Source organism: Saccopteryx bilineata, chromosome 2, assembly GCF_036850765.1.
Source record: "Saccopteryx bilineata isolate mSacBil1 chromosome 2, mSacBil1_pri_phased_curated, whole genome shotgun sequence".
Lineage (NCBI taxonomy): Eukaryota > Metazoa > Chordata > Mammalia > Chiroptera > Emballonuridae > Saccopteryx > Saccopteryx bilineata.
The window spans coordinates 48,673,490-48,694,772 of NC_089491.1; positions in this window are offsets into that span (position 1 = coordinate 48,673,490).

Sequence of the window (21,283 nt, forward strand, 5' to 3'; positions counted from 1 at the left end):
AATGAATCTCTTTTATATCTCAAAAGGATATCCTGTCTCTGTGTATGTCTTTTACAAAGCAAGCATACCAAGGTGAAGAAATATTTGAATCAATGTGCCTTAAGCATCTTTACCTATTTCACTAAGCATTATTCATTGTCAATCCTCTTACATGGTAAATTCTAGTTTTGTTCAAGGACAACCTCAGAGCTACAAATGATGGCCTAGCAAGTCTTATTAGTTTGCCAATTTGTAAAAAACAACAACAACAACAAAAACCCTCTAGATTTCAGTTATTTGTTACCTGTGTTTTCTTTTTTAAAAATTAACTGTAAATGCTCAAGTCATCATTTCCTTTAAGTGTTTACCTTTACATAACTTCTGAGTAAGTCTAATGATGTTTTTCTAAAGCAATTTTAAAACTGCGATGGGGATCAGTAAGGCCACAAAACAGTAAAAAATGTAGTCTGTATTTGACAAAGAGATAGCTCTGAAAATGATAGAGTGCTCAGTTTAGCTTTCATACCTTGAAAATACTAGAACAAATCATCAAAAAAAAATCAATTTGCAAACACCCATACGATCACAGAATACCAGGTAATGATCAGCATTACTTTGTGAAGAGCAGTCTTGTCAGAACCATCTAATTTCCTTCTAAAGCAGAGTGACAGGCCTGGTAGATCAGAGGGATGAAATAGATGTAATGGAGCTCAAAATTTACAAAGCTCTTGATTCCATCTTCCATGATATGCTCATCGAGAGATGACTTCGGAAGAAATTTGTTGTAAAGGTTTACACAGCTCTCAGTGTCTCAGCATTACATTGGTAGGTGAAGGGTTGGGTAGAAGCTATTTGGTATGATATTTGGCCCAGAAATGAGTAGTAGCTCCTGAATGATTTCATAGGCTCCTCAGGCCCAAACACAGTCCTAGTGAGTGCTCAATCAACACTTGTTCAATGAGAGAATGATGGGTAGGGGAGCTACTGCTTGGTGAATTATCATAATTCTAAAATGAATGGGTGGGTGAAGACCAGCATATTAGAAAAGAAGAATATTTGCTCCTCCCTGTGAAGAGCCAGCTCCCTAAGGGTACCTGGGACAACATTAGGTAAGCGGTTTACATTGTTTGGAGTAAATTTAATTACAGATTTTTTTTTTTTAATTTATTTTTTCTAAGAGAGGAGAGAGAGAGAGAGAGAGAGAGGGAGAGAGAAGGGGGAGGAGCAAGAAGCATCAACTCCCATATGTGCCTTGACCAGGCAAGCCCAGGGTTTTGAACCGGCAACCTCAGCGTTTCCAGGTTGACTCTTTATCCACTGCGCCACCACAGGTCAGGCCAATTACAGATTATTTTAACAGGTTTTATAAATATGTCAAACTAATGGTATATTATCTATTTGAGGGAAAATAAAACCACATAAACTCAAACTTTATAAAATGCAGAAAGAATAGTATATAAATTGCTGAGTAAGTGAAAGATATGTCATAGCCTTAAAACATCTTGGGCTAAAAATTTTGAGGAAGATTAGGTGAGATGAGGAGTCAGCTGCCCTGGCTAGAGACAGCTCACTTGGTTAGAGCACCATCCGCATATACAAAGGTTGCAAGTTTGATTGCTGGTTAGGGCACACACAGGAACAGATGAATGTTTCTATCTCTCTCTCTTCTTCTCCCTCTCTCTCTCTCTAAAATCAATAAATAAAAATATAAATCAATTAAAAAAAAGACAGGGTTTAAAGACTGGCTTGGCCACTTGTTAGCTGTACAACTAGGAGTAAGACATTTAACCTTTCTCAGTCCTCCATGTTCTCATATGTAAAATGGGCCTTCTAAATCTCACAGAGTTGAAATCAGAACTGAGATTTCATTATATCATATGTTTTCATATATACAATGTATTAAGATATATAGGAACCTCCCCAGAGGTAGGCATACTGTAGGCACGTGATAAATATTAGTTACTCACTCCTATTCACATGCAGGAAGTCCACTTTGAGAAAGTAACTTGTAGTAGATTATCAACACACCACACATTCCTTATCTTCTGCCATCAATCTGAAGTCACAAATGGCTTTCTGATGTTCACCCCATGATTTTCATCCCCCACCCTGTTTATATATTTTAGACGCCACATCTTACCTAGAGTTTGGCTTATAACATGGAAAAAACAAGATTTTCTGGTGGGTATCTACAGAGTTGTTGGCCTGGTTATTATTGTACCTCTTCCCCTTCTCTGAGGCTACATGGTTAGGACAAAAACACCATGTTTTCTCATATCCTCACCATCTTGGCCACAACCAATCCATATCAGCCAGTCACCGCCATCACAATTGACTATTCCATGTGTGAGCTTCTGATCCAGACTGGGCCTTCAGAGTCTTTCCAGAGAAATTGTTTTTGAACTAGAACTAGTTTGAGATTAGTCAGCCTCTGACTTGTTAATAAGGTGCATTGGGCCAATGGAGATGTTTCCCACCATAAGGAAAAGCCACTCTGTCCTAAAAATCAAAGACTACTCAGGAGCAGCAGGTAATGGTAATGGGACAAGACCTAGCCCATTCAAACCCTGACTCCTGTTGTTCCTGAGACTACTGTATCCACATCCTTCTATAACTCAGTTCTCCAAACCTTGGAATTCCTCTAGTCAATACATTCTTTGTTTTGGCTTATGCCTTTTCACGTTGGTGTTCTGCCATTAGTAATCAGATTTAAAAAAATAAAAATGCTGCAATTAAAGTCCTTGTAAATTTTTTTGAATATGCTCTCAGAAATGAGAGTAAATAATGAAAATTGTATTTTTGAATCAAAGCTTATGTGCATTAAGATGATTGAAACATATTTACAAGTCTTTCAGAAATGTTTTAATAATTGCATCTCTCATCTGCAGTATATGAGATGTTTGTTAACACCACTAACATTAAATAATTAATAATAATGATTAAAATAACTATTTTTGCCAGATGATAGGTGAAAAATGGTATCTTTCATTTTTATTTATTCAGTTATAAGTGCTAATAATAGTTATTTATTTCTCATCTTTGCTAACAGTCCATGTGTGTCCTTTGCCCAATTCTCTATTAGTATTTTTTCTAATTGACTTGTGAAAGCTATTTATATATATAAAATATTAAAATTGTGCTTGTCATATATGTTGCAAATATTTCACGCTATTGTGTTATTTACATGCTTGCCTGAGCTCTTCTCCATAAGCATGACTTGAAGGTTAATAAAGAACTATGATTCCTGTTCCTACTTTATTCTATTTATTTATTTATTTATTTATTTTTGAGAAATAGCACTTAATTGCTCTTTCAGAGAATTCTCTAATGCAATAATACCCACCAATTCTTAAAGATCATTAAATTATTTGAATATAATCAATGCTTAACATTTTCTTTAACCACTTAAAACTCCCAGATTTCATTGAACTTTCCAGCCTCCCCAGGAAAAATAGTGCAGCTGCCTCTAGGAGTTGACCGTTGCTGCATAAAGGAAATGCTCACGTATATTAGCAGGTTCTGTCCACACTTGACATCTCTCCATCCTGACAACTTTTCTCTCTTATTTCTAGTAAGTCGATTTCCTTGGCCTCTCTTCTCTCTACTATAATTAAAGAAAAACTTTTTTGTGCAGTTCACTCCTTAGATGTTAAAAAAAAAAATGCATTTGAACAATAAAAATCCCCAGAAGTAACAGTTATAGAACTATTAAGATTACAGAAAAAAGTAAATATATAAGGGCTATAAATGAACAAGTAATCTTGGAGGTCATTGTTGGTTTAATAATATTTTGGAGGGAGAGCAGAAATAAGAAGTGTGTAAAGAGCATTGAATAATGAAACTAATTTATGTAGGAGGAAGAACATCAACAAGATCCAAATCACAGATAGCCTGTGTTCTATATATTTACTGCTGTATAACAATTACCTCCAAACTAAGTGGTTTAAAGCAGCAAAAAATATATATTATTTACAGTTTTTTGTGGGTCAGAAATCCAGGAGTAGCTTAACCTGGAGGTTATGGCTCAGGTTTTTCATGAATCTTAAAAACAAGCTGTGACTGGGGCTGGAGGGTCTGCTTCCCAGGTCACTCTCATGGAGCTGGCCACTGGCCTGAGAGGCTCACACATGGGCCTCTCCCTTGGGTGCTCACACTGCGCAGCTGGCAGAGCGAGGGATCCAAGAGGGAGAGAGAGAGTCAAACAGAGGTCACAGTGTCTTTCATAAGCTGTTATAACCTACTATGCCATCACTGCATGTTCTATCAGCAACACAGATCAATTCTGGTACGATGGGCGAGGGAGACTTCACACAGGTGTGAACACCAGGAGGCGATATCCCTGGCAGCCATCTCAGAGAATGGTGACTAGTCTGTGTCCATCGAATTCTAGCTCTATTTCCTTGTAGATCTGCCCATCTTAATTCTGAGGATTCTGTCCAAGCCTCTGTTTCCCTCATAGTGCACACTGTCCTTAACCCATCCCCTCCATTCCTGTGAGCTCTATTACAGTGAGCAAACAGAGGCTTATAGCCTCAGCCTAATTGTTGCTTCCTTGGTTCTGGTGTTTTTTTTGTTTTTTGTTTTTTCACTTTCCTGTAAGACTCCTTCATGTGTATGTCCAATACTAAATGCCATTCCCCACTGCTCATGTCAAACCACCTCCTTCTCCTCTCTCAGAGGATAATACCACCATCTACCCAGTTGCCCGGGCTGGGGACCTGGGTCTAACATTTGACTTCTCCCCTGCCCCTCACATTGTTGGGGCTACTTCTTTGGCTGGGCCTACTCCACCTCCTTCCACTTCGCTGCTAACAGAACATACCAACCCTGGCTGCAGGGGATGGGGAAGTGAGATCTAAGCTGGCCCATTTGTGCTTCAGTCCTGGACGTTGAGAGCTGAGTGAATCTGAGATAGGAAATAATACCAACAAATGTTACAGCAGTACTCTAGAAAAAGTAGTACCTCGGGCTTTTGAAAACTCGGAAGAAACAAGCTCCTTATGTACTGAATCTCCAGGCCACTTGTTCAGCTCGCTCTTTGATTCTGTGATTCATGGCCTCCCAAGAGATTCCTTCCCTTAAACCCCTACTTTTTTTTTTAATCTTTTTTTGTGGACAAGTCCTACCAGGGGTGAGGACTACCGAGATGCAAAGACCGGACTCCGGGGACCAGGTTCAGTGACGCAGATCCACTTTATTCAGGAAGGAAGCTAGCTTATATACACAGGTTCAGCCTATAGGGTGTTACAGCGTGTTCCTGAAAGCCAATGGCTGAAAAGATCAGGAAGCTGTGTGGTTGGCGCTAAGTCACTTCCTATAGCGGGCGAGCTTCCTTCCTGGGTATGCCCAGGAGGGTTCTGGGAGCTGGAGTATTCTCACAGCATCGCATCAGCCACAGCTGCTAGGAATGCACTCTGTGCTCCACCCACATTTTTTTGCTTAAGTTCTTTTAAGTCTCCATGTTTTCTGTCACCTCTGGGCATTTGTACTTGTTTCCTCCGCATTGAGTTTTCTCCCATATACAGAAACTTCTTATCTGACCAATCTCTACACATTCTTCAGGTTCAACTAGATGTCATTCTTCCAAAAGCCAACCCTGACCCTACAACGTGGATTCTGATGCCTTCCGTGTGGTCCTATAGCATTCTGAACTCCCCTAGCATACTATCTATCCAATTATGTTTTAATCACTTAATTCCTTGTGAAGTCTTATTCCATCTAAACTTTATGAGATCAAGGACCATCTCTGTTCTGTGGATTTCTATGTCCTGTGTCTAGCTTATTTCCTTAAGATTAAGGGGTCTTAGAAAACTTTGGAATAAAACTGAATTCTTTTTTAAAAGTCTCCTCCATCTTCATTGTAAAAAGTTATACAAATTTTTCCTTTTAAACACGGTTGCCAACCTGCTTGGTTATTGTTACATGGCAACTTCTCTACATGTTGGTCAAACAGTCCAGAGAGCAAATACCCACTAAAAATGCTGTCTTATCTAACAGCATGAAGGGAGTTGGATGAATCTGTGGAGAGATAATATTTCTTATGCCTGGTGTACCAGCTACTGGCATTGTTACAATTCTGTCTCCAAAGAGAGGGTGACGTGAGCAAGGTTTCAGTGTTCAATTCTGGACACAGTAACAACTCCCTGGACTGTTGGAAGTTTTCAAGAAAGATTTTTCAGGGACCACAGATGAACAGGATTATGGCTTTGCAACATCTTTAATATATGATCTTTAAAATACTCATAGCTGCTCAGTTCTCTAATAGGGACCCAATGATGCACTCGTATAAATTGCTATGCATTCCTGCACTTGGCTCTGGCAGCCCCAGTTTTTCACTGGAAAGCAATTCAAATAGTAACTTAACTGGTCCAAGTTGTATGATGAGATCTTAATTAAAATTCTACAGTCATCTCTCCGAATAGCTGAAAAGTTCTTTCTTGGCGGTGGAGAGAATTGACCTTTTTAATACAGGTGTGTGTTATCAAGCAGTTAGTACATAATCAAACTGTCCCTGAACCAGAGCCATAGATCAAAATGCTTTTGTGGGCCAAGAATAGTGGCTCCCAGAATTTCAAGCAATCTGTGTGTCCTTTGCCTCACAACTCAATCTGTCCTGTGGCCAGCGCCTCTTGTCACCTCAGTGCAACTTTAATATGAGTGAAAACAATTCCATTTTAACTACCATGCTCTCTTTAAGAGCTCATGAAATCAAAACACACACTAGTAATAAAAAAAAAATCTTCCCATGTGACCCATCTTTCAAACAAGACTATTGTTCAAGCTACAAAGTGCTTTTCAGAAACAAAAAGAAAAAAAAGTCCAAAATAAAAGTATCATTTTAGTAAAAGAGTAATGCAAAGTAAAAAAATAATAATAAAGTTAAAGTTTGGAAGGATAAAACCCCCATGAATTAGAACACTTACAATTAGAAATTGACAGATATTTTTGGTGCCACGTTTATAGCTGATGTTTTCATTTCCATGAAAGTATTGTATATTGCTTTTAACAATGCCTCTCATCTAAAGATCAGCCTTTCAGTCACACAGAACAGAGCATCACCAAGAAGCAAGCTTCTCAGAGCTGAGGACAATGTAGCAAAGCCCTGACTCTGCCTTTTTTTTTTTTTTAAGAAAAAATATGGAACTTTGGCCATGATGAATGAGTAATTTTCAGTTACTGATTAGGAGAGCAGAGAGCAAGTGGAGGTGGTGTATGGGAGTGAGAGAGAGCAATACAAAAAAGGGAAGGAAAGGAGCACTGGGCAGCTGTGTTCCAGTCACTGATGTGCTCACTGTGGGGATTGGTGGAGGACACTGGCTCTGGTGTAGACAGAGCCAACTCTGTCATTCAATTCACCTGACCTTTGTGGATCCAATTTCTCACCTGTAAAATGGGGATAACGAGGTACAGATCCACAGATCCCTTATTTCCAATTCCAAGATGGAAAATTTAAAGAATACCAGTTTTTTCATGATGCATTTGTGCAAAATTGACCTGAATTGAGTTATAGATGTGTAGTCATGGCTTACTTCCTTCAGTATGAACGCCCATGTTTTGCCCTAGAAATATTAATGTGCTTGATTATGGAGTGTTGTTGAGTGGATGTTATATATAACATTATTTATTATATATATAATAATATTATCCACATTATTTGTTATATATATATCCACTTCATTATATATATATATATATAAAATATTTAGAAATAAATTTAACCGATGAGGTGAAAGATCTCTACACTGAAAATTGTAAAGAGAGTGATGGAAGAAATTGAAGAGGACATAAATAAATGGAAAGATATCAATGTTTGTGTATAATATTGCTATAAAGTCCATGCTCTCTGTGGGGCAGCTGTGTTAGACTTGCTTGCTGGTGTACCAGCTGCAAGCACTTTGCTTGATTAGTGTGTAAGCAGCTGGCAGAGGAACGTGTGCATAGCCTATATAAGGCCACGGGTGCTTGTGCTTGAGGGAGATTGTGGATTGTGGATGAGCAGATTGCCTGCCTACTGCTGTGATGGGCCATTTTTCTGTTTGTTTGCCTGAGAGGTGGTTTCCCCTGCCTGTGTGCTTGTCCACCGTTGTGGCCCAACGGTGCCACAGAATGGCCCAACTCTTTCCGGCTCCGCAGTTTTTCTACCATCTGCCTGAATCCAATGTTGACCTGCCTGGCCTCGGTCACTGGCATTACACTGTCTAAAGCCATCTACAGATTTAATGTATTATCTATCAAAATTGCAATGGTATTTTTCAGAGAAATAAAAAGTAAATAAATAAAATTCATATAAAACCACAACAGACCCCGAAGAGCCAAAGCAATCTTGAGACAAAAACAAAGCTGAAGGGAGAATTCCAAGATGGCAACGGAGTAGGCAGATGTTCCAACTGCCACCTCCCAGGAACAAATTGGATTACAACTTAATTTAAGAACAAGCATCTTGAAAAACCAACTTTGGACTATAACCAAGGATCACAGAGGAAGCCACACAGACACTGGTAGGAAGGGCATAGATGCAGAAAGGTCTTCCCCACTTCCAGGAGCGAGCAGTGGAGGAGGGTCCAGAGAGACTCACACTGCGGGGAGGGTCGCCCTGAGAGGTGTGGGTCCTCAGCCCCAGGCCCAGAGCCCCAGCTTAGAGCCCCAGAGCCTAGAAGAGGTGCCCACACAGCATTTAGTGGTGAAAAGAGCTGAGGTTTTTGAGAGAAAGAGATGGGAGCTCCCAGAGATTCAGGCTCCGTCTTAAAGGGCCAGTGCAGAAAATCTCATTAATAGTCACTTATCTGGGGCTCCATTGGATGGACTAGTTACATGAGAAGAGTGTGAAGTTAGTGGTCCAGAAAGAGACACTGTGGGGGACAGGCACTGGAACCCCTGTGCTGAGTCATTCTATACTGCAGTCATCATCTTTCTTGGGTGGAGTAGTCCTCTCTGTGTGGTATCACCCTGAGGGAAAGCAACTGCCCTGCCCTCGGGAATCCCTCTTGCCCTGTCCTATGGAGAAGCCAGGAAGCAGGGAGCACATCAATGACTCAGTTTTATGATGTTGAGGCCAGAGCTTTCCCTGCACTTTCCCAAGACTATGGTGCTTCTGCCTCATGGGAGACTCGGTAGAAACTGTCCAGGCTGCGGACAGAGCACACCTTTGGGTCTGAGGCCACACCCACCAGACTCCTGGGGCCATACCCTACTGAAGTCTGCAAAAAACGTCTGGACAGACTTACACCTGGAGCCAAGGGGCAGGAGCCACACTCACCACCGTTCCTAATCCCTGAACTACCCCAGGCTCTAGATTCTACAAGAGGTTTTTCCAGTGGCCAAGCCCAACAAGGAGCCAGCAGACAGAGGCTGTCGGAGGCAGGGTCTCAGGGAACCTTGGATCTTTTGCTGACTTTCCCCCAGGCCCAGTGTGGGTAAAAGCTAGCCTCGGTCTGCAGCTTGATATTTCCATGTGCACCTGGGTTCAGCAGAAGCATCCTCAAACTCTAGTTTGCTTATGGCTCCAAGAAGGTTGCTGAGGGCCAGTCATAGGTAGGGTCCTGTACTGGTCTGTGCCGAGTTTTCTCCATGGAGGCCAGAGTTGGCACATCCAGTGGCCAGCTGCGGAGAGCATCAGAGCAGGACCTAACGATCTCTGCTGGCAGTGTGTGTTAAGGGATGGCTCGTTGGCACTGGGCCCAGCTAAGTTCCACTTTCTGTGGTCAGCACCTGCACAGTGGCTCCCCCACATATTGGACAGAATAAAGCTTTACAGTCAGCTGGTCCAGGTCCCAGACCTCTTGACCCACTGGACTAGATCCCATTGGGGGGGGGGCGAAGAGGCTTGGAGGACAGACATTTAAGTCCCTGGAGACTATTGTTAAGACCAATTGAGGGGGCACAGTTAGCCCCAATGAAATACTCTCTCAGTCTTCCCCCCTGAGACCAGAGGCTCCCCAGCTGGAAGATCTTCTGCAAAGGGGACTATGGGCCCCACCCAAACAGAACCCACTACTCACTTCGCTGGGGAGAAATAGAATTGTGGAGTATCCAGCAGTGTCTGAGGGATTAGGCTCTGGACTCAGGGTCACTTTCCCCATATTGAGATCCTGCCCAAGAGACCTCTGAAGTAGGGGGTCCCACTAATGTTGTCATCCTGACCTCAGCTGCCCTAACCCATGAAGCTAACCATGAGTAGGGGTTGGTGGGATGAGGCCAGTCTAAGTCCACACTACAATCTTTCTACCAAAGACTCTGGGAACACCAGGCAGCTGCAAGAGATGGAGCAGCTGAAAAGTGAAGGCAAATCTTACAGAGCTTGGGATGTTTTACAGAGCTGCTATCAGTTCTAAGCAGGAGGAAGCTGATCCTTATACACAGTTTGGATCCTCACACACTCCCCAGGCATATAAAACGCAGAAAGAGTGAACAGAGCAGTAACTTCAGACAGGTAGCCCATGTTGGGTTATAAACTATGACTGATGCTAATCCATACCCAAACCCTACTCAAGAGAACCCAGGACCAATATAACCAGTAATGGGTGCGAAGTCCACACCAATACTAGACTCAGCTAGCTACACAGTGGCACGCCCAAAGGAGGAGTCCAGCAGGACCAGGCACAGCCAAGAATAAATACACCCAACAGGACAGACACTGCATAGTGTCTAATACACGTGATAAAGGTTGACCCTTAGAGCCAGCCAGCCAGCCTGAAGGGATAACCCCACCCATGAAAGGGCCAAATGCACTTAAGACTCACATACAACAGGAAGGTAAATACTACCCTCAGGAAGCATTTCTAGAGCAAGAAACTCAGGTGGCCTGGAGGTCAGTGCCACTGAGTCCATCTTCCTCATAAAGTTGCCTCAACAAATTTGAAAGTCAGAGCAGACCTACCTAATACATAGACAAAATGGGCAGAGAAATATGACCCAAATGAATAAACAAAAGAAATTCCCAGAAAAAGAACTAAATGAAATGGAAGTAACCAAACAACCAGATGCAGAGTTTAAAATAATATTTAGGATGCTCAAGGACCTTAGAGCAACAATGATCACAATGAGAACTTAAACAAAGAAATAGCAAGCATTAAAAAAGACATTGAAATCATAAAAAAAAGAACCTGTCAGAAATGGCAAATACAATATCTGAAATGAAGACTACAATAGTAGTGCCCATCTGCTTCTCCACCCCTCCCCCCTTCCTTCTTCTCTGTCTCTCTCTTCCCCTCCCGCAGCCAGGGCTCCATTGGAGCAAGGTTGGCCCGGGCACTGAAGATGGCTCTATGACCTCTGCCTCAGGCACTAGAATGGTCCTGGTTGCAACAGAGCAATGCCCTAGATGGGCAGAGCATTGCCCCCTGGTGGGCATGCCGGGCGGATCCCGGTTGGGTGCATGCGGGAGTCTGTCTGACTGCCTCCCTGTTTCCAACTTCAGAAAAATACAAAAAAAAAAAAGGATTATAGATTTAAAAAAATAAAATAGCAATAAATAAATACATATCAATAATAACCTTAAATGTAAATAGATTAAATGCTCTAGTCAAAAGACATAGGGTAGCTGCATGAATAACAAAACAAGAACTGTATATATACTGTCTACAAGAGACCTACCTCACACATAGAATGAAAGTAAAGGGATGCAAAAAATATTTCATGCAGATGGAAACGAAACAAAACAAAACAAAACAAAACAATACTGGGGTAGCAATACTTTTATCTGACAAAATAGCCTTTAAAACAAAGGCTATAGTAAGGGACAAAGAAAGTGACTACATAATGATAAACGGAACAATTCAACAAGAAGATATAACTATTGTAAATATTTATGCACCTAATATAGGAGCACCTAAATATATAATGCCGATTTTGATGGACATAAAGCGTGAGATCAACAGCAATACTTTAATAGTAGGGAATTTTAACATCCCACTAACAACAGTGGATAGATACTCCAGACAGAAAATTAACAGACAGTGGTCTTAAGCAACACACTAAATCAACTGGATTTTTTTTTTTTGCATTTTTCTGTAGCTGGAAACAGGGAGAGACAGTCAGACAGACTCCCGCTTGCGCCCGACCGGGATCCACCCGGCACGCCCACCAGGGGGCGATGCTCTGCCCACCAGGGGGCGATGCTCTGCCCATCCTGGGCGTCGCCATGTTGTGACCCTCCTGGGTGTCGCCATGTTGCGACCAGAGCCACTCTAGCGCCTGGGGCAGAGACCACAGAGCCATCCCCAGCGCCCGGGCCATCTTTGCTCCAATGGAGCCTTGGCTGCGGGAGGGGAAGAGAGAGACAGAGAGGAAGGCATGGCGGAGGGGTGGAGAAGCAAATGGGCGCTTCTCCTATGTGCCCTGGCCGGGAATCGAACCCGGGTCCTCCGCACGCTAGGCCGACGCTCTACCGCTGAGCCAACCGGCCAGGGCTAAATCAACTGGATTTAATTGATCTTTTCAGAACCTCTCACCCGAAAGCAGCAGAATATACATTTTTTTGAAGTGATCATGGTACATTTTCTAGGATAGACCACGTTAGGACACAAAATAAGTCTTAATAAATTTAAGAAGACTGAAATCTTATCAAGCATCTTCTCTGATCACAATGGCATAAAACTAGAAATCAACTACAACAGAAAAACTGAAAAATATTCAAACACTTGGAGGCTAAATAGCATGTTATTAAATAACGAATGGGTTAAAAATGAGAGCAAGGAAGAAACCAAAAATTTTCTTGAAACAAATAAAAATGAACATAAAACAATCCAAAAATCTACAGGACACAGCCAAAGCAGTCCTGAGAGGGAAGTTCATAGTATTACAAGCACACCTAAGGAGCAAGAGAGAGCTCAAATAAACAACTTACCCTGTAACTAAAAGAACTAGAAAAAGAACAACAAATAAAGCCCAGAGAAAGAAGAAAGGGAATAATGAAGATCAGAGCAGCAATAAATGACATAGAGTATAAAAAAACAATGCAAAAGGTCAATGAAACCAAGAGCTGATTCTCTGAAAAGCTATTCCAAAAAATTCAAGAGGGAAGACTTCCAAGCTCATTTTATGAGGCAAGCATTATTCTAATTCCAAAACCAGGTAAAGACACTATAAAGAAAAAAAACCTATAGGCAATATCCCTGATGAAAATATGTGCTAAAATTCTTAACAAAATACTAACTAGATCCAGCAATACATTAAAAAGATTATACATCATGATCAAGTGGGATTTATTTTGGGGAGGCGAAGTTTGTACAATATTCACAAATCAATAAATGTGATTCATCACACAAACAAAATGAAGGATAAAAAGCACAATATCATATCAATAGATGCAGAAAAAAGCATTTGATAAAATCCAGCACCCATTTATGATCAAAACTCTCAACAAAGTGGGAACACATCTTCACATAATAAAGGCCATATATGACGATAAACCAACAGCCAACATCATATTCAATGGGCAAAAATTAAAAGCAATCCCCTTAAGATCAGGAACAATGCAAGAGTGGCCACTTTCACCATTCTTGTTCAACATAGTTCTGGAAGTCCTACATATTTCAATCAGACAAAAAAATAAAAAATAAATAAAAAAATAAAAAAATAAAAATAAAAGACACCCAAATTGGAAAAGAAGTAAAATTCTCATTATTTGCTGTTGACATGATACTGTACATGGAAAATCCTAATGTCTCAGCCAGAAAACTACTAGAGCTGATAAATGAATTCAGCAAGATGGCAGGATATAAAATTAATATTCAGAAATCAGTGACATTTTATATACCAACAATAAACTGTCAGAAAGAGAAATTAAAGAAACAATCTCATTAACTACTGCAACAAAAAGAAATAAATTGCCTAGGGATAAATTTAACCAAGGAGGCAGAAGACATACTTGGAAAATTGTAAGACATTGAAAAAGGAAATTGAGGAAGAAACCAACAAATGGAAGCATATACTGTGTTCATGGATAGAAAAAACTATTATTAATATGTCCATACTACTCAAAGCAATCTACAGATTCAATGCAATTAGTATTTTAATTTCTATTAAAATACCAATGGTTTGCCTGACCAGGCGGTGGCGCAGTGGATAATGTCAGACTGGGATGCTGAAGACCCAGGTTTGAGACCCTGAGGTTGCCAGCTTGAGCGCGGGCTCATCTGGTTTGAGCAAGGCTCACCAGTTTGGACCCAAGGTCGCTGGCTCGAGCAAGGGGTTAGTCGGTCTGCTGAAGGCCCACGGTCAAGGCACATATGAGAAAGCAATCAATGAACAACTAAGGTGTCAGACGAAAAACTGATGATTGATGCTTCTCATCTCTCTCTGTTCCTGTCTGTCTGTCCCTATCTATTCCTCTCTCTCTGACTCTCTCTCTGTCCCTGTAAAAAAACAAAACAAACACTAAAATAAATAAATAAATAAATAAAATACCAATGGCATACTTCACAGATATAGAACAGATATTTCAAAAATTTATCAGGAACAAAAAAAGAACTCCAATAGCCTCAGCAATCTTGATAATGAAGAACAAAGTAGGAGGTATCACACTTCTTGATATCAAGTTATACAAGGTCATTGTAATCAAAACAGTTGGTACTGCCCCTGGCCGGTTGGCTCAGTGGTAGAGCATCGGCCTGGTGTGCGGGGGACACGGGTTCGATTCCCGGCCAGGGCACACAGGAGAAGCGCCCATCTGCTTCTCCACCCCTCCCCCTCCTTCCTCTCTGTCTCTCTCTTCCCCTCCCGCAGCCAAGGCTCCACATTGGAGCAAAGATGGCCCGGGCGCTGGGGATGGCTCCTTGGCCTCTGCCCCAGGTGCTAGAGTGGTTCAGTTCGCGGCAGGGCGACGCCCCGGAGGGGCAGAACATCGCCCCCTGGTGGGCAGAGCGTCGCCCCTGGTGGGCGTGCTGGGTGGATCCCGGTTGGGCGCATGCGGGAGTCTGTCTGACTGTCTCTTCCCGTTTCCAGCTTCAGAAAAATACAAAACAACAACAACAACAAAAAAAACCAGTTGGTACTAGCATAAGAACAGGCATACAAATCAATGGAAGAGAATAGAGAACCCAGAAAAAACCCACTTCTTTATGGTCAATTATATTTGACAAAGGAGGCAAGAGTATATAATGGAGTAAAGACAGTCTCTTTAAAAAATGGTGTTGGGAAAATTGTGCAGGTACATGCAAAAAGATGAAACTAGACCATCAACTTATACAAAAAGAAACTCAAAATAGGTAAAAGACATTAAGTCATAAAACCATAAAATCTTGGAAGAAAACATATGTTGTAGACTTTCCATTATCTCTTGTAGTACATTTCTGCTGATATATGTCTGTGGACAAGTTAAATAAAAGACAAAATAAACAAATGGGACTATATTGAACTAAAAGGCTTTTGTACAGCAAGACACCATTAACAAAACTTTATGAAAATTTTCTAAAACTCAACACCAGAAAGGTAAACAATTCAATTAAAAAATGGGTAAAGGACCTGAATTGACACTTCATCAAAGAGAACATCCAGATGGCCAACAGGCAGATGAAAAAATGCTCAATGTCACTAATCATCAGAGAAATGCAAATTAAAACCACAATGAAATACCACCTCACACCTGTCAGAATGGCTTTCATTGACAAATCAACACACAAGTGCTGGTGAGGGTGTGGAGAAAAGGGAACCCTCCTGCACTGCTGGTGGGAATGCAGACTGGTGCAGCCACTGTGGAAAACAGTATAGCGTTTTCTCAAAAAATTAAAAATAAAACTGCTTTATGACCCAACTATCCCACTTTTAGGAATTTATTCTAATGCCAAAACACGAATTCAAAAGGAGATATGCACCCCTATGTTTATTGCAGCATTGTTTACAATAGCCAAGATCTAGAAACAGCTGAAGTGTCCATCAGTGGATGAGTGGATAAAAAAGCTGTGGTATATTTACACAACTGAATGCTACATGGCTGTGAAAAAGAAAATCTTACCTTTTGCAATGGCATAGTGGACCTGGAGATTATTATGCTAAATGAAATAAGGGAGGCAGAGAAAGACAAATACCATATGATCTTACATATATGTGGAATCTAATAAACGTGGTGAACTGAGGAACAAAACTAAGAGGCAGGGTCACAGGGAACAGAAGGATTCCTGTCAGAAGGAAGGGGAGGAGGGGATGGGATCAAAGAAGGTGAAGGGATTAGGCAAATTATATATACATAACACACAGATACAGATAACAGGGTAGCAAGCTCCAGAGGGAAAAGGGATGAAGACAGGGAGGAGTGGGGGCAAAGGGAGTAAAATGGGAATGGAAAGACTTTGCACGGACATGGGGGCATGATGCGGGGGGTTGAGGTGGTTATATTGAGTGGGACCCTTGAAACCATGTTAACACAATAGATTAAAAATGGTAGTGCAGAGGGTAGAGTGTTGACCTGGAATGCTGAGGTTGCCGGGTCGAAATCCCAGGCTTGCCTGGTCAAGGCACATATGGGAGTTGATGCTTCTTGCCCCCCCCCCACTCCACTCTCTCTCTAAAAATAAATAAAATCTAAAAAACCCCACATTTTTAACAATTAAAAATTATAGAATACCACACATACACATACACACCCCAAGGCTGGAAGTATCAAACTTCATTTTAAACTACATTACACAGCTATAGTGATCAAAACAGTATGGTTCTGACATAAAAACAAACAAAAACGAAATGGAACAAAATCAAGAGCCAAGAAACAAATCTATATCTATATAGCTAAATAATATTTGACAAGAGAAACCTAAGAATACACACTTTGTTAGAGACAGTCTTTTTCATAAACAGTGTTAGGAAAATTGGATATTCACACACAAAAGAATGAAACTATTTAAACCCCACACAAAAATTAACTCAAAATGAATTAAAGATGTAAGACTTGAAACCATAAAACTTCTAAAAGCAAACATAGGAGAAAAGGTCCTTGACATTGCTGTTGGAAATAGCTTTTTGGATATGACATCAAAAGCACAACCAACAAAATAAAAAATAAACAAGTGGACTACATCAAACTCAAAAGCTGTCTGCACAGCAAAAGAAACAATCAACAAAATGAGGCAACATATGGAATGGGAGCAAAATTTTGCAAACTGTGTATAAGGGGCTAATATCCAAAATATATTAAAAAAAATAAACTCATATAACTTAATAGCAACTGATCTAATTTAAAAATGGGCTGAGGACTTAAATAGATGTGTTTCCAAAGAACACATACAGATGGCCTATAAATAAATGAAAAGATGCTCAACATCACTAATCATTAGGAAAATGCAAGTTAAAACCACAATGATCTATCACTTCACACCTGTTAGAATGGCTGTCATCCAAAAGACAAGAGATAAGTGTTGGGGACAATGTGGAGAAAGGGGAACCCTTGTGTGCTGTTGGTAACAATGTAAACTCGTGCAGCCACTATGGAAACAGTATGAAGGTTCCTCCCAAAATTAGAAATAAAACTGCCTCATGATCCATTAATCCTACTTTTGGGTATATATCCAAGATGAAATTCCTATCTTGAAGAGATATCTATATTTTCATATTCATTGCAACATTATTTACAATAAATAGTGAAGAAACTGAAATAACCTTAAGTATCCCATTGACAGATGGATTAAAAAGTGATCTATACACATACATGTGTATACACACACACCCACACACACACACTCATGTACAAAATGGAATATTATTCAGTCATGAGAAAGAAGGAAGTTCCACACTTACGACAACTTGGGTAGACTTTGAGGGGATTATGCGAAATAAAATAAATCAGAGGAAAGACAAATACTATGTGATCTCACTTGCAGTGAAGTTTCTAAAAAGCCAAACTTAGAACAGTGTAGAATAGTGTTGTCAGGGTCAGGGTCTGGGGGTGAAGCGGTGATGTGGTGGTGGTGGTAGGGGGATGGGAAGATGTTGGTCAAAAGTACAAGCTTTCAGCTATAAGATGACAAGTTCCGAGAAATCATATATGGCATGGTGACTGTAGGTAACAATATTGTATTATATATTACTTGAAAACTAATGTGAGAGTAAATCTTAACTGTCTCACCACACACACACACACACACACACACACACACACACATTCTAATTATGTGAGGGCAACAGATGTGTTAACTAACCTTCCTGCGGCAACCATTTCACAATACATGTGTATCAAATCATCACCTTGTATACCTTCGACTTACATATTACATGTTATACCTCAGTAAGTTGAGGGAAAAAAGACAAGCTTTCTAAGCATGATCAATACCAACTTGCCTTATTTTATTGGCTCCTACAAGTCTGTGGTCAGATTACAAGTTTATATGAGTTTTACAAACTTAATGACATGCACTAGGAAAAAACATCGTGACACCGTTCTCTGTGTAGAAACAAATATTTGGAGAGAAAAAGACAGTCAAACAAGTACAAAATTCCACGAGGTGTATGTAAATGGTGTCTTCCAAAAGACTGAAGGAGTTAACTTAGCAAATCCAGTTGGTACTCTGGCTCAAAGTGCACCCACGGAAGGTCTGCAAAGTGCAGACCAATCACCCAGTGTGAAAGCAAGTCCACCCCCCTAAGAGTGGAGCCGAATCCTTCACATTTAGTCAGCTTGAGTCACCACTAAAAATCTCATTAGGGGCACTTTATGTTTTGTTTTTAAGACCATCTCTCAGGAACCAGTGTCTGTGAACCAAGGCCACTGGCCTCAGTCACCCTCACGACTGTCTGGTGCCCGGGGGCTGTTCTGTCCGCACTAAAACTTTGAAGCCTCAAGATGTGTCTGCAGTGGGGTTGACAGACCAGCACTGTGGAAAGCCTGCGTTTCCTAGTTCAGTCATGAACTTGAAATCACATTTAACTGACACTGATTACTTACAGGAAAAATGAAAGGGGCTATGAAAATCTGAAAGAGATTTAAGAACAAAGTTTAACACGATTTCTTGAGTGAATCCAGAAACAGTCTTGTTTTCATTCATCAGGGAACTAACTGGCTTCAGGGGGCGGTGCTTTGTTCTCAGCTGCACCAGACTTCTCTGCATTGGGTTCATGATGCCAAAACTTGACTTCATAGACATTGAGAAGTGAACAGCATTTAGGCTAGACTCTTTTGGGGCAAGCAGACATTATGCTGAAGTTCTTTAACAAATGAGTTGTCCTGTATTGACAACTGCTTTGCTTCAAGGAAGGTGGTCCGGGAGTTTCACTCCATCCCTTGTGATGGTTCTTGTCGGTGTCTTTTCCGGTCCCTGTGATGCTGGTCCTGAGAGAAAGGCACATGCTGACCTGGTCGTTTTCTTTGCTGGAGCCCTTGTCACCACAAGGCTGGCAGTGTTTTTTCACTTAGTTCCCACCACTAACTCATTCTGCGACTTCCCCAATCCCTGGAACACAAATCTCTAGCTCAAGTCATACTTTCTGCCACGACACAGGATATAGCCAGGGTACCACTTACAGTAGTTGCTTTTAGAAGAGACGGTGGAGGTTAAAGTAGAGATTGGGAAATGGCCAGCTGCTACCTAGGTGTGGGGAGAAAAGCTGGGCCACCAAAAACCATTTGGGCATTAATTTGGAGTCCAAAACTTTGCTGCCTAAGTTCTCAAAACCCAAATACTTCACAAGTACCTTCTAATGCATGTGTGTTTGTTTTGCTGGGCCTAAGTCAAATAAAACATGACATTTATGTGAGTTTAAGTCTTCTTCCAAAATAACATTAAACATGTTGATCCTGGATGTTCTCATGAAGCCACAATATGAAGTAAATGGAGGAGACTCCCTGCCTGAGGCAGTACGATGCGAGGGGTCACCAGGGTCACACCTGGGGAAGTCCATTCACCCACAAGGAACTATTTACCTTGTATGTACGGCATTCAGGCCACAGTAGGTACACACACCACACAGCTCAGAACACAACTTATCAAAAATAAACCTTGCCACTATCAGTTCTGAATGCAAATGGGAATTGAAAGGTAAATCAATGCAAATAGTTCAAAAGAACAGGGAAGGTTGTTAGCCACTGCTGGGTTGTGGGCCCACACCACAGCTCATTGTTGGAATGTCACTCTACAGGTGGCCCAGGAGCTGAGTAGCTACAGAAATGAGCAGCCAAGAATGTCAAAGAATGAAGTATTTTTGTACCGATGTCTTTGCAATTTTGTAATTGCTTACTCAATGTTGGGCAAGGAATTCCAGTGCAGATTTCCTTACAACTGCCAACAATCTCAGTTGACAAGTACTCTTGGTTAGACATCTTGTTTCTGCGTTATACAAATACCGTGCAAATTGTCCAGATTAAGGATGCAAGAAGTGGCCGAGCTGACAGCTGAGGGCATCACTGATGACCTCGCTGTTCACAAAGCCTAGTGTGTGCTGCCTTCTGTCTGTGGGATGTCAATTTCCCCTACTCACGGCTGCAGTGTCCCAGAATTCCAAGGCTAAGCTGAATTTCTATCCCATGACTGGAATTCCAACCACATGTAGCTGTCACAGGGCCGCAGTTCAAGTTTCAGTGTTTATTGTTCCAGGACAAAGCTCATCTTTTGCAGTTCACTGGCCAAGAAGCCAACCTTGCTAAGTAGTGGCCCCAAAATGAGGTGTATCAGTGGAAACTTTAAGATCATGGAATTGGTCAACCTACATTTGACCTTCCAGTCTTAGCAAGGTCCTGGTGGTTTCTTTAATGTGGGTTTTTTTCTTCTTCTTCCTACTTTTTGGTAGATTGATGTAAGTCAATTTTCTAGTCCTACACCACTCCGTCCTTTTATTGGCACTAAATTTCACCTGGTATAGGGTGATTCCTTCCTTTCTTGTTCTTCAGACTCCATAAGACCATACTTGGAGTAAACATATGGTAAACCAAGTTATGATGATGTCAACATCAAGATTTTTGTGCAGGTTAATTTGGGCCTGAGATTTATATCTAATCTGACAAAATCTCTGTCATGAGAGAAAACAGATGCCTCTTTGCCTTAAAAAGTAGGTCTATTTATGTTCTCACCCCAAATTTTATTCCAGTACAACAGACAACGTTTTAAATCAGAGAAAACTGATGGACATCACAGATTTGACCTCTCAGGCACCCAAAGGAAATTTTAACTGCTTGAGGTGGGCTCTCTCTCCTTCAGGAAGCATAAATACAGTATGCAAATGACATACCGTCTGTGCCAAAATGAATCTTTTTGCTCCAAATCTTTATCACTTTTTAAGAAGCATTAATAAGGATACGCTGAAATTAATTGAGCTAAGAATACTTTAAAAATGTTATCATCTGATGTAGCAGCTCTCAGAGTACTCACGTTTGAAGTGCTGCTTG